Source organism: Phyllobates terribilis, unplaced genomic scaffold (genome assembly GCF_046119375.1).
Source record: "Phyllobates terribilis strain yellow unplaced genomic scaffold, ASM4611937v1 Scaffold_14__1_contigs__length_39327217, whole genome shotgun sequence".
NCBI lineage: Eukaryota > Metazoa > Chordata > Amphibia > Anura > Dendrobatidae > Phyllobates > Phyllobates terribilis.
Genome location: NW_027362774.1, coordinates 28,078,758 through 28,093,549, shown reverse-complemented (window position 1 = coordinate 28,093,549; position 14,792 = coordinate 28,078,758). Strand labels below are relative to the sequence as shown.

The 14,792-nt window shown below is 42.7% G+C and overlaps 1 long non-coding RNA gene across 1 annotated transcript; it reads left to right on the top strand.

Annotated features, from left to right (window-relative positions):
• Nucleotides 1–9,420: 9,420 nt before the first annotated feature.
• Nucleotides 9,421–11,265, top strand: LOC141175957 (uncharacterized). Its single transcript, XR_012253076.1, has 2 exons — nt 9,421–9,668; nt 11,071–11,265. It is a non-coding gene; the product is annotated as an uncharacterized lncRNA (long non-coding RNA).
• Nucleotides 11,266–14,792: the final 3,527 nt, after the last annotated feature.

Here is a 14,792-nt window from a genome sequence, read left to right as displayed (position 1 = left end):
CCATCTCTAATTAAGAAAGAATGGAAGAGACCAGAGAGAGAGAATCTTTCTTTCTCAAAGAGGAAATACCCCTTTGATGATCCAGTGTGTTCATTTTGGGAGAAAGCCCCGAAGCTAGATGTGGCTATTGCCAAAGCTTCAAAAAAATTTACCCTTCCCTTCGAGGACATGACGTTATTGAAAGATCCCCTAGATAAAAAAAACTGACACCTTCCTGAAAGGGTCCTGGGAAGCCTCTGGTGGGGGTCTGAAACCTGCTGTAGCAGCAACCTGCGTGGCCTGATCACTAATGCTATAGTTAGACCAGTTAGAAACTCTGCTCCGGAATAGTGTATCCAGAGAAAAAGTGTTAGATACCATCCCCTTAATGCAAGGGGCTGCTGCTTTTTTGTCCGATGCATCCACCGACTCCGGTTAGCAGCCAGATCTGCAACTTTCTCAAACGGGGCCCGTCGAGCTCTCTGGCTTCAATGTTGGCCGGGAGACCTTCAAACAAATCTAGATTGAGCGTGAATTTTTGTTTGGACCAACATTAGATGATATGATACTCGATAAGGCGGGTAATAATAAAAAACGATTCCCCATCCTCTCTATCCCCTCATGTAGAATGTCGTTTTGGAGTAAAAAATGTATCCATAGAAGACCCCCCGGAGACCAGGGTAAGTGGGAAGATAGGAAAAAGAAAAGCAGAGGGTTTACGTTCAGTGGTCCCTCCCATGACAATAGAATGCCTTCCCAATGAAGGTTTTTCCCAGGTGGGGGGAAGAGTATCCCTCTTTCTCCTGGCCTGGGAAAAGATCTCCTGCAGTGCCTGGATACTGGGCCTAATAAAATAGGGCCTAAAATTACAGCTCCTGTCAGTTCCAAAGCCAAACTTCATAGTGACTCCCCTGTGGTCCTCAATCGAGGAGCAACTAGTCCTAGAACAAGAGGTTTTAGGCCTGGTAGACATGGCTGTCCTCCAGGAGGTTCCCCTCCAGGGAAGAGAAGAAGGATTTTACTTCCCATTTGATTCTGGTAAAGAAACCGAATAGATCCTTCAGGACGATCATAAATTTGAAGAAACTGAACAGGTTTATTAAAGACCTTCAAGATGGAGACAATAAAAACAACTGTAAAAATTCTGTTTCCGGATTGTTTTTATGACCGTTCTGGACTTGATAGACGCATACTATCAGAAATTCCTCAGAGTAGCGGTCTCAGTACAGGGGAAAATCAGAAACTATCAATACACAGCCCTCCCATTTGGTCTAACTGTTGCTCCTTGGGTGTTCACAAAATTGATTGCGGAAGCAATGGCACACCTGAGGGAGCAAGACATTCTGATTATTTAAACCGAGCCAAAAAAGGTGCAGGACTTTCTGGGGCTCACGATAGACTCAAAAAAACTTGCCAGAGGAGAAAATACAAAAAATTATGGGTCAGATGTCACGAACGGTAGATCACCCCTCCATGGCTCCGAGGAAGGCTATGTCCCTTCTAGGCTCCATGACCTCCAGCATTCCGGCAGTTCAGTGGTCCCAAATTCACACCAGGCATCTGCAGTGGGACATATTAGGAGCAGAAATTTCTCTAGGAGGGCATTTAGAAGGTCCGCTAAATCTGTCTCCAAAAGCTTTTCTTTCCCTGGGCTGGTGGATGAAGGTAAACAAACTAACCAGAGGTATTCCATTAGTGAGCAGGATTGCTCAGGTACTGACCACAGATGAAAGCCCCAGGTGGGTGGGGGCACATCTGAAAGACATAATATCTCAGGGGGTTTGGACAGAGGAGCTAAAGTTAGTGTCCTCAAACATGAAGGAGCTATTAGCAGTAAAATTTGCCATGATAGAATTTTTAGATTCTCTTCAGGGTCATCATGTGAGAGTGTTTTCAGACAACCTGGTGGTAGTGGCCTATTTGACCCACCAGGGAGGAACTCGTTCCCGTCCTTTGATGGAGGTAGCAGGCCACTTTTTCCGGATAGCAGAAATATATCTTATGTCTCTGTCAGCATTCCACAGAAAGGGAGTAGAAAATCACAAGGCAGATTTCCTGAGCCAGACCCAGTTAAAACAGGGCGAATGGGTACTGAAGCAGTCTATATTCAACCAAATTGTAGAAATGTGGGGCCTTCCTGTCATAGATCTTTTTGCCAACAGTCAGAACAAGAAGGTAGACAGGTTTTTCTCAATAGACCACGGTGGGGGGGGGGGGAACCCTTTTGCTCTAGATGCCTTCATGATTCCATGGGATCACAGTCTAAAAAAGATCAGGGAAGACAGGGCGAAAGTAATCCTGATCGCCCCCTTCTGGTCAAAGAGGACTTGGTTTCCCTGGCTGAGGATGATGTCTATCACCGACCCCTGGGTGCTCCTGGAGGTCCCAGATCTTCTCTCCCTGTGACTGGTATGTCATCTTCAGGTAACAAATTTACACTTGACAGCCTGGAATTTGAGATGGCACTCCTGAGGGATGAGGTCCCCCCACCCGAATCAAATTTCTACACTACTCCAGAGCAGGAAACCTCTCACTACCAAAGCTTATGGGTAAACCTGGAAAACGTTTCTTTCCACTTCAAGGTCCAGCTTAAAGGAAAGAGTTCCTATTGCAGCCATCTTGGAACTTCTGCAAAAGGGGTTAGAGTGAGGCTTGGCTCCTAGCACCCTGAAGGTCCGGGTTGTGGCATTGGGGGCACTGTACAATCGTGATTTGGCAGGAAATAGCTGGGTGTCTAGGTTTATTAAGGCTTCTGCTAGATGTAGGCCCATCGCTAGTCAAAAATTGCTACCCTGGGACTTAAATTTGGTTATTTTAGCCTTAACTAACCCTCCATTTGAGCCCTTAGACTGCACATCTCTAAAGGTTTTATCTCTCAAAACAGCACTTTTAGTGGCATTAACATCAGCCCGCAAGGTTAGCGATATCCAGGCCCTGTCTGCAGGCCCTCCCTTTAAGCAAATTCTAGAGAATAGGGTCATAGGCTGGGTCTGGCTTGACAATGTGCCCAAGTGGCGTCACTGTTCCACAGACCCCAGGAAGTTATCCTTCCATCTTTTTGCTCTAATCCCAAAAACAAGGGGGGAAAATATCTCTCAACATTAGACGTGATGTGTCTGGTCCAGTACCTGGCAGCCATTCAAGGGTGTAGGAATGCTAGGTCTCTTTTTTGTGTGTTTTCTGGGACCTCAAAAGGGGCTAAAAGCCTCAAAAGGCACACTGGCAAGATGGATAAGGGAGGCCATCTCTCTGGCATACTCATCGAGTGGGAAGGCCGTCCCAGAGCGATTAAGAGCTCACTCAACAAGAGCAGCGGCGACCTCCTGGGCGGGAAAATCTGATGTTTCCATAGAACACATATGTAAGGCAGCGACATGGTCATCTCCCTCTACCTTTTACAAACATTATCGGCTGGATCTAGCCTCTTGCTCTGATCTCACCTTTGAGACAATGGTACTGGAGGCCGTGGTCCCTCCTTAACATATAATTCTCTGAAATTCTCTATGTGGAGCTGTCATGGGGGAAGGAGAAAGACGTAGTTACTTACCGGTAACGGGATTTCTCAGAGCTCATGACAGCACCCTTGTATTCCTTCCCTTTACGTGTGGGTGAGCACACTTGTTTGATATTTATGTGTAAACACAGGGTGTTCCTTATAAGCATGATAATGATGATATTTGTTGTGATAACCTGGAGGTCCTCTCTTGCTCTGTAAACCAACTGATGCGAGGGAGAGGTACCGCCCTTTATAATCTCTCTCCTTTTAAAAACATCTTTTCTGGTTCCATAACTATTGCAAAACGGATAGGAGAGATAAAGGCATTGTCCATCAGAGATCCATATCTAAAAATCCTAGGAGACTGTGTCATACTAAGATTATATTCAGCACTTTTACACAAAGTGGTAACCACCTTTCATATGACCCAAGAGATATTCTTGTCTGCCTCTTTTCAGAACCATAAGGATAGTCTGGAACTCACATTCCATTCATTAGATGTAAGAACAGCAGTCTTCCAATACCTAGAGGCCACAAAAAGTTGGCGGATAGATTTCAATCTGTTCATTCAGTTTGCGGGGAAGAAAACGTCAAAAGCGACCTTAGTAAGATGGATTAAGTCGGTAATCAGTCAGACCTATTCAGAAGGAAGAGCTCCCTCGGACATCAGGGCCCATTCAACCAGAGCAGTATCTACATCATGGGCAGAACGAGCAAGGGCCTCGGTGGACCAAATCTGTAGAGCAGCAACGTGGACAAGTCTTAATACCTTTTGCAGACATTATAAATTGGCCATTTTGTTAGGTCAAAAGATGACCTTTGCAAGGAAAATCCTCCAAGCAATAGTCCCACCCTGAATGTATTTGTTACGCTCGCACCCGGACTGACTGGCATGAGCTTGATTAGTGATCCCACTGTACCATGAACCGAGGAGTGCCTGGAGGGGCGTAACTAAGTATCAACCCGATCCGACCAAGGTCGCACGGCGGCTTAGTCGACTCAGTGGACCAAGGAGGAACCGAGCAGAGGGACCAGGTGCGACTCCAGGTCAGACCCCGGTCACAGTTGTTGACCCACACCAGGGAATGCAGGAACAGGCAGGTTAGACTGGCATACAGGCAGGTGGGTATTGGCAAGTACGGCTGGTATGCAGACAGGTGGGTACTGGCAAGTACGGCTGGTATGCAGACAGGTGGGCACTGACAAGCACGGCTGGTATGCAGACAGTCAAGAGACATGCACACAGCATGAACTGGAGCAAGGTTAGTAGGCTGGACTGACAGGTAAGATTGCGGTCTTGCATAGTGGGAGTTGGTGCACTATGCAAGCACGCCGCCAGGGATGTTACAGTACCCCCACTTTACGCTCTATGTCTATGTACAGACATAGAGAAAAACAGATAACAGACTAGGATACAGTTCAGACAGGAACTGCTACTGCAATGAGATACAAGAACGAGCCTGCGAATACAGCCCCAGAGTGGCAGAAACAGACTAGAAGTCACAGGTAACAGGCCTTGGAATACAGCCCCCAGAGTAGCGGAAACAGACTAGAAGTCAGAGATAACAGGTCTGGGAATGCAGCCCTCAGAGTGGCGGAAACAGACTAGAAGTCAGAGATAACAGGACCTGGCAATACAGTTGCAAAGACAAACTGAGTGAAGGTGTTGCTCAGGCACCTCCTACTGGGTGGAGGGGGTTTAAATAGCCAGTGACTCACAGCAATAGGCTGGAGACGCATTAGGGGTGCGCCCACAGCAGCTATAAGAATCAGGAAGTAACCGGGCCGCCGCCCTAAGCAGTCAGTCAAGAGACATGCACACAGCATGAACTGGAGCAAGGTTAGTAGGCTGGACTGACAGGTAAGATTGCGGTCTTGCATAGTGAGAGGTGATGCACTATGCAAGCACGCCGCCAGGGATGTTACAGTATTCTCCTGATGGTGCTGCCAGGAAGGACGTCCTAGAAGTAGGAATCAGTCCTACCAGTAATTAGAGTAAGAGTCCATCATAACAGCACCCATTACATTCCCTCCCCTAAATTTCCTGTCTGCTATGTGAAGATAACGTATGTAGAAAGATTCTAAATAAAATAGAGTTGCATCCATCCTGGTGCGGTACTTCAAAAATCAGTGGTGGTTCATAGAGGAGGGCCTTTAAACCTCTTGTGTGTTCCTGTCCCTATCAAGTATATGAAGGACTACCTCCTGATGGTGCTGTCATGATGGACTCCTGGAAACTCAATTACCGGTAGGATTAATTCCTACTTTTTTGTCCCAGTCAGTATTTTGTTTTTCTGACACATTTCACTTAGTAGTTTACTTAATTGCTATCATATTTTATCCCTTTTGAAATTAATACCCTATTATGGGTGTTTTAATGACACATTGAGGCTTTTATCTTCCTTACCTTTATTCCTTGCACGCTTCGTTCCCACGCCTTATTTCTTCACCTTTTTTCTATCTCATATGCTATATTTTATTATTTTGTATTTTTATACTGCAAATGGCTTTTCATCACCTCTTTACATTTACAATCCCTTATTGGGTACCTTCACATCATATATTTTACTTTTGTCTAATCGTAAAAATGGTGTATTTATATATGGTATTTTATTGATCACCTAACTGTCACGTTACTTTAGCATAATTCCATCAGCATGCGTTTCCATAGTAGTCCGGTTTTAGGGCTCCATGTGCCGCAAACACCTGGTACAATGCTAAGCATGTTCTACCTATATCATGTGACTGATCTATTCACCCCCATTGGTCACCACTATGTTTTTAACAAACTGATGTCCCCCTCACCAACACGTTCCCTAAGGAAGCGGAGGTGAAACGTGCGTTGGGGTGGGGGGACACGTGACCTACCACATATGTATAAGTCCTATTTAGGAGTAAACATATGTGGCAGGTCAAGTGTCCCTCCACCCCCGACACACGTTTCTCCCCCGATTCATCAGGTGATATCCACACACCAATGATCATAACATGGATACATTTTCTAAAATACAAAAAATGAGCTGAACCCAAAACTTATGAGTTCACTTATTTATTCCATTGATATTAACACGCTAAATGTACGTCATCTTTGTATGATCGGGAATACTCCACAAGGTTATCAGTATAGTGTTTATAATATAAACTAAACGAGTATAATGTGCATACAGCAGGCATAGGTCTATCTATGCGTCCCTCATAGTGTGAGGCACCTTTTGGTTTTATCAAAGCTTTGTATGTATTGTTTTGTATATATAATAAACTTTGATTTTATGAGGAACATTGTGGTGTTCACTTTGCATACGTATGGATTCAGATATTTCGATTTTATATGCAATACAAAATGAACTCTTGACATGGGGATGGCTATTATAGTGAATTCCTAATATTGATTTCATGGTATAAGAAAGTATCTGAAGAAACCCAAATATCCACACAAGAAGAGCAGAAACTGCAGAATAAAAAGGACATGTAAAAGAAAAATAAAATGAGCTCTGAGTATGAATCCTTCATTGGCGATATTAAGTGGTGGGAAAGTTTTATTGTTCCAATATTCATGTAAGATCAGAGGAGACCTGATGCCCTCACTGTCTCTGGAGCAGATTTCTCAAATTTTGTTGGAAGTCATAAATCCTTGTGACTGATATAGTCCTGTGTGGAGTGGATCAAAGACCCAGACCCTTCGCTGTTTTTGTGGTTTGAAGTTGCCTTTTAATATGCCTGTCCTTGCTCTCAGTTTCTGTCCTGTTTCTCCAACATAGAAACCCCAATAGGACATATAGTGCACAAAATTAAGTACACCACATTGGAAGAGGAACATGTGAATGTCCCGGGAATCTTATAGTCCTGCATTGCGGTGGGATCTGTATCCAGTCGGTGGTCTTTACGTGAATGCAGATTTTGCAGCTCTTCACATTGCAAGGATAAGTTCCTCTTGGTGTATAAGAGGGTATTGAGCTTCTGATCACGGTATTTCTTAATTTTGGAGATTGTCTTGAAAATTATTATTAGCCGGTCATCTTTGTATAGGATATGGTGGGCTGTAGATCACCACCAGATGTTCAAGATGTATTATTATTTAACAGCCTTTGGCTGATAGAGTGATGGTGACTTGATGGAAGGACGATCCTGTGCAAGTCTAGTTGGTCCACCAGAATCTTCTCTACCGTTATCTCGATGGGACCAAGCCATCAGGTTGCTGGTCTTCCTCTTCGCCTTGTTCCTTCTATTCTTCTGACCATAATGTCCATTTCTTCGTGTGTCCAAAGTAGGCAAGTCGTAGCTTGGTGATCTTTGCTTCGAGTGACATACCTGGCTTGGTACACAATTATTTTCCTCTTTTTTTTTTTTATCCATATTGAAGTATTTGACTTATAGGGATCCTTGTGACTGTGATGATCTGATCGTCAATGGTGGTGGGGTGGAAGCCTTGGTTTAAAAATGTATTTTTAAGATGATCTAAGTGGTCATCCCTGTCTGATGGGTTGGAATAGATACGATTAAATCTGAGGGTTTGGCTGTAGACAATGAACTTTTCAATGTTTTTCAGGAGGAAGTTTTGTCATCTGAGGTATATGGGTCTGTCAACTGGTTTGAGATATACCGATGCCTGATTTTAACTATGTTAATTTTTTATGCAGTTGTCCAGAAAGTTGATTTCAGTATTTGAGTAGTCCAATGTCAAGGTTATGGTGCGATGAAATGCATAGAATTTTATAAGTTCTTGTTCACATTCAATCAAGATTATTAAGATGTCATCGATGTGAACTCTTCAGGGTTGAGCTCATTCGTTGTTGCTAATAGATTGTTTAGTAAACTGTATTGTATTTATTTTTATTATTTTCAGTTTTATGTTGTAATTTTATAAATTTACTTTTCGAAATTCAATAAAAAAAAAAAAAAGATGTCAACGATGTAACGGAAATGAGCTAAAGGGTTTTTAATGGAGCAGGATGCAAAAAAGTAATTTTTTTCATGAAAAAGTTGGCCTACTAAGGTGCAATCTTGCTGTTTCGATGCATTGTAGCTATTGCCCCTCACTGAAAAAGAAAAAAGTTGTGCGTGAAGATAACTCTGGTGGGTTTTAATACAGACTCAGGAGGTATCTCATTAGCTTCCAGAAACATTTGGCAGGAGGTTAGTCCATCTTCATGTGGGATGTTAGAATATAGGGATTCACCAACCATGGTGGCTAAGATGGCATCTTGGGAAGGGGAGGCACAAGAAGCTGAAACGACAATTTTGTTTTATAGTTCCTAACCATTTTTTAGGTTTCTGCTTGCTGTCAGTTAATCGAAATAGGAAATATTCTTGTTTGCATTGAGAGGCCAAAAAACTTGCCCTGACCGAATATTTCTCCGGCTGTTTGCTGCAAGTACATCGAGTTCGAGCAATCGTTTTTTATTTTTTCTCTACAGAGTATCAGCCTGAAGTCCGGACTATTTAGCTCCTAGATTGAAGTATTAGATCTGCTTTGCATGTAAACCCTATGGATGTTTATTCAGTGACAGCAAGCGGAAACCTTGCAAATGCTGAGGAGCTAAAACCCAAAGTATATTGGAACGTTGCAGTTCACATTTGTCTGCACTTGCAGCATAAATAGTGTTACCTTTCGGTCTACAGGTCGGTACAACTATTGCAATATCAAATGTGTCTAGTTTGTTTTTGTTTTTTCTTTCATTGCTGCTTTCTAACAGCTTTAACTTTAACTTATTTTATATAGATTTATCGTATATAAATGTAACTTTTTGTGGGGAATCAGATGGAAAAGTTAAGTGTTTAAAAAATAAAAATGAATATATATTTTTGCAAATTTATTAGGACCGTGTGTTGTTCATTGCTTTGGAAAACTTATCTGGGTCGTTACTTAAAACAGAAAAAAAAAAAAGTTTTCCAACTTTTCAGAAATTCTACTGAAAATTCTGTCTCGTCATGAGAATGTTGCAACTTCCATGTGATTATTGGGCGCTGGATTATTTTCTTCCAGCAGGAGGCCGTACACTGTGTCCTCTTCCCGGTGTGTACACGGATCACGCCACAGCCCCATACCCCTTTGAGTGAGGCTCGAAGGGAGGAACAGCTGCAGAAAATGGGAAAAACATCCCAAAGCGTTCCATATGTGCAAGAAGCTAATGTACATTCTCTAAGCACCACGTTAGCAGTGCCGTCACGATCTGCTATCTCCGGCTTCTGTCAGGTGAGATCTTCAATGCTAACTACACTCCTGCTAAAGGAATATACAGTCCTTAAAGGGGTTGTCTGAGCTTGTATTACAAAAACAACACAATAGGTTGATTGCAGCTCAGCTCTATTTTTGTGAATGGGGTCAAGATGCAAAATAAGCTCTGGTGGGAATAAAAGGATTGGGCATGCTGAAACAAATCTGCCCAATCCTTCACACTAGATAGTTCACTGCTCATTATTCTAAGCTCTGCACTCTTTTTTTATTTTTTTCCCCAAAAAATGGCATATGAAAGTCACAAAATTTTTGCACGACCACAAGTGACCATTGCAACAGTTTTACAGCATTATTCCGGAACAAACAGTTTAATGAATGAAGGCCAAAGTGTCCGTGTCGCCTTTTGTACTCTCAATCCTCACGCAGTTTACTTTGTGGGTAGATGCAGATCTCAAATAAATATACTGATAATATTCTTTATTAGGAACATGGCCAGATTTGGTTTAATAAGTGTACAGAATGATAACCTTTAGGTGGGTTCACAAATCCATATTTTGCAGTCGGCGTATGGACGGACCCGATGCGGATCTCCTGAGAGTAAGTCGACAGCCACATACTGTATATGCTTATGAGGCTGTCTGGTTCGCGTCAGAAGACTAAGGATTTTTTTTGTAGGGTTTTTTTTTGCTGGATTCGCTGAATTCCAACAATTTGCAATTTGATTTACGTGAATCGGCATTCCCCGTAATACCTTGTCTGTGCTACACCATGTGATAGGATAACTGCAATCAGGAGGGGCCATCGTAGCCTGTATAAAAGCCGAGGCAGGGAATGCAGCAACCATTTGGTAATGAAATCTGGACACACAGTATATCCATAGAGATAGGGAAAGTAAGCCATAAATCACTGATTAAACATTACAGGTAGTGTGTGAGAGCACACCATTGAAGAACAGTTACCCATAGTACCTTTATGACCCTTGATGTTATAGTGTGACGTCTTTTGAGTTTTATGTCACCCAATCGGTGCAGCCAATCAGTAGTCTGTCAGATGTCCGTCCTGATGGAGTAGTGCAGGCTGCAACAGTCACGTGAGATAACAATATGATGTGACTGGGAGCACAGCACCTATAGTGGAGGAGCAGCGCTAGTCTGGGAGTAACTGGAATCTGAGTTTACCCCAATTTTGGCTGTTGGTCCTGGACAGGTGTCTCAGTAATTTCTACTAATGTCTTGTAGAAGTGGTCAAATCTTAGACAACTTGTTTATTGCTCCAATGCATTTAAAAATCTTTACCGTTATGTATGTATAGCGCCTAATGCATTCCTATGTCTCTAAGGTTGCAGACTACAACTAACCATGTCGTAGTCTGATCCTCTGCTGATCACTAATTCATCTTCTGTACCTTTATCAATAAACAGGGAACAGATGGAAAGCAACATGATTTCTCCATGAGCCTATGCAGCCTTACCTGTCCAGGTCACAGCAATGTATCACAGCTGCTGTGTGATGGTGGTGAATTAAAGGGTTATTCCCACAACGGCAATATGTTTTGCAAACTAGAGTATTTGTATGACTACTGATAATATAGAGTCAATAAAATTTATTGTACCGTTGTTGTTTTTTTTCTTTCTACCTCTCTGCATCCTGCTTCATAGAGCTGAATCTGCAGCCCTATTTTTATCTGCTAAAACTACATTTTGCATCAGCACCCTGCTTCTACTCAGTGCTGCAGGGCCCTCCCTCCTCCCTCTGCTTCCTGATAGAGATAGATCTCAATAGAATGAAAAAGAGAGATGAGTGAATGCAGAGCACAACATAACTGATCTGAGGTACAACCCAACTGTCAGAGCAATGAGGATGCAGTGAAAGGGTTTTATTAAACAGGGTCATTAGGTACATCTCTTTTTTTAATGAATTAGACTGGGTCATTAGATGCAAATTGTCACGCTAGGTATGGGGAGAACTCAGCATATAACGACGGGAACATGGTAGGGAGCCCTACAACTAGGGAAAGGGAGAGTGAAGACTCCTAAGCAGATCTAACGACACCCTGACTCCCCTATTGACCCTAAATAGGTTCCACACCTATCGCAGAGCAGGATACCTTAGCCCTAGCTGACCCTAGAGCTAGGCCCTAGGAAGAGAGCGATAGGGATGAGCACTAGTCAGCCCCACTGCAAACTAAAGTACAAACAAGGGAATACATTTAGCTTTAAGATGACACTAGAGAGAACATGACTACAATCCACAAAGGAACTCCAAGGAAATTCTAGCCAACTACTAGAATTCCAGGCCTGAATAGAAGAGGAAACTATCACCAGCGACTCTCTGGAGAAACTGAGTGTATTTAAGGATACAACAAGGGTGTGGTAATTAGCAGCAGAAGGTGAGGATCACCGCTGGGTCCTAAAGGTATAATCCCCAAGCAAGGTGAAGATCACCGCTAGGTCCTAGAGAGAGTGGGATAATGAAAGGATCAGGAAGATGTTTGCAAGGCCAAACGAAGCGACCTTCTACAGCCAGATCCGGTATGACTGTCTGTCAACCCTGACACACCCGTGACACAAATATAGCTCGTATCAGTGACATCGTCGGCATGGCATAACTGAGCTGTGCTACAGCCTGCCTGTCAGACTGAGGAGGAGATTGTGTTTCATTGGACAGGGTCATTAGATGCATCTCTTTTATATGAATTAGACAAGGTGATTAGGTGCATCTTTTTTATATGAATTAGACTGGGTCATTAGGTGCATTACTTTTTTTTAATATGAATTAGAATGGCTCATTAGCTGCAAATGCAGCTCATATCAGTGACATCTTCAGCATAACATAACTGAGCTGTGCTACACCCCTGCTGTCAGGGTCATTAGATGCTTCTGCACATGCTCAATTATCAATACTAGAACTACTGGAGGATGGAAATGAAGCAATGTCCAATGAAGGGGGGGGGGGCTGGAGTGGGCATCATTAAGAATGTGATGACTGTAAATCAGTGCAAATTTAATTCTGTATATACAGAAAACTGAGACCACTTTATGATTTTGGGAATAACCCTTTAAGGCTTTAAGGGAGTATTCTAGTAACAAGAAATTTTCGCCTATCCACAGAATATGTGATCGCATCTAGATCTGTGTGGGTCCACATCACTGTGACTCCCACCGACCGCCATAAAGCGGCACTTTTGTTTCCTGTCTTAATGAGCCGCCGGTGTGTGTGCTCGACCACCACTCCAATAATGCCAGAGATGGCATAGTGCGGTGCTTGGCTTTCTCCAGCAGTCCCATACAGAATGAATGGAGGATTGGTCACGTAAACATTAGGCAGACGGAAGTGTAAGAATTTTGGGCAGTAAATGTATCATCAGCTGGACTGTTGCCAAACATCAGCGGCAGATGACCAAGCTGCTATGGACAGGACACCGCCTGTTTACGACTAGCGACGGCGCCTTGTATAGAGGTACGACGACTATATACAGGGCAGTATCCTGTGTGTCATGATGTAAGACGGGTCTGTGTACTGCTGCTTTGCCCTTTGGTGAACCCTGCCCGCAGTTCTGGGAATCGGAGCTCTTGTGTCATCACCGCATACAGTCACCGGGGGCTGCGGCTTGTACAATATGGCCTTGAAGTGCTGATGTCATAGGGGGGGTGTGGGAAGGTATAATGCACCAATGCCATTCCCCCAGCTCAGGAATATTAAAGACAGAGATAAGATCCAATAAAAGAGTACAAAAGTAAAAAAAAAAAAAAAATTAGAAGAAAAATTACCATTTAGGAACATGTGAAAATGGAAGCCGGAAACAAAAAGTTTTTAAAGGGCTTCTAAATAAAGTTTATTACAGAGCGCACAGAATGGGATCACACTTCATAGTATTACATGTCTCGATTTAAGATATTACTAATTTGTTAATTATACACAATGAAAAAGAAGTTTATATTCTGAATTTCTGGGCTAATTTCAGTCCCGACTGGGATAATTTTTCATTTTTGGTCCTTTTGTTTCTTTCAAGAGCCCTAACTTTTTATTTTTCTGTTGACATAGCCATATGAGGGCTTGTGGGTTTGTTTTTTTTTTAATGGTTGCAGTTTTGAATGACATTGTTCATTTTACCAAAAATTCCAAATGAGCCAAAATGGTGTAGAACAAAAGATCATTTTTGTTTTTACGAAGTTCATTTTACGGTAAAAATTACGACATGATTCTCCAGGACCGTACGATCACGGCGATAACAAAATTGTACATATTTTTTTTATATATATGTATATTTAATTGGTGAACAAAAAATTCTGAAATTTGTAAACACTTCGATTCGTATGACCCATAACTTTTTTACATTTTTCTTTTCATGAAGGGCTAGGTTTTTTGGATGGCGAACTGTATTTTTTCTTGGCATAGGCAACGTTTTGATGACGTTTTATTGCATTTATTTGGGGAGACGTAGTCTAACAGCAGTGACCAGAACGAGCTCCGGTCGCTGCTGTTAGAGGCAGCTGCTGGTTGTATAACACAGTTCCTGGGTCCGTGCCACACACCGGCACTGAACATAGGATTTAATGGGTTAAATAAAATGTAGACATTACTTTTGCACATTACTTGGGGGCTTTGTAGGTTAAATGTTCATTTTCTGCTCCTTGTATAAAAGCTCCTGCAAGCAGGAGCAGACGAGATGCTCTTGAATGAGTTGTCTCATTCCAACCAACCCATTGTTTTTTTGGGGGGAGGGAGGGAGCGGGTGCAGGTCGATCAGCTGATCCGACAGGTCCAGGTTCAGAAATCCACTGATCAGCTGACTGGATATACAGACAGTGGCCACTACAGGTGAAATGAAGTATAACACACCTGAACTGAATGTAACCAGCTATACACATGCTGGGTTTAAAAAAGGACAACTGCCCATACAGCTGTCTCTCCGACAAATATATGCATGCTGGGCTTGGCTGAGCATAGATGATCTGTAGAAACAAATGATCAGGCATATTAAAATCCAACATGCCCAATCCATCTTTCCCTGAAATCCCTCACCAGTAATGGAGCCAAGTTTGTTCATGCTGCATGTGCCTGGGTCCAAAGATTTCTTGTCTCTTCCAAACTCCGTTTTCTATCTAGATTCAAAATCAGCTGATGAAACCAAACGTAAAAT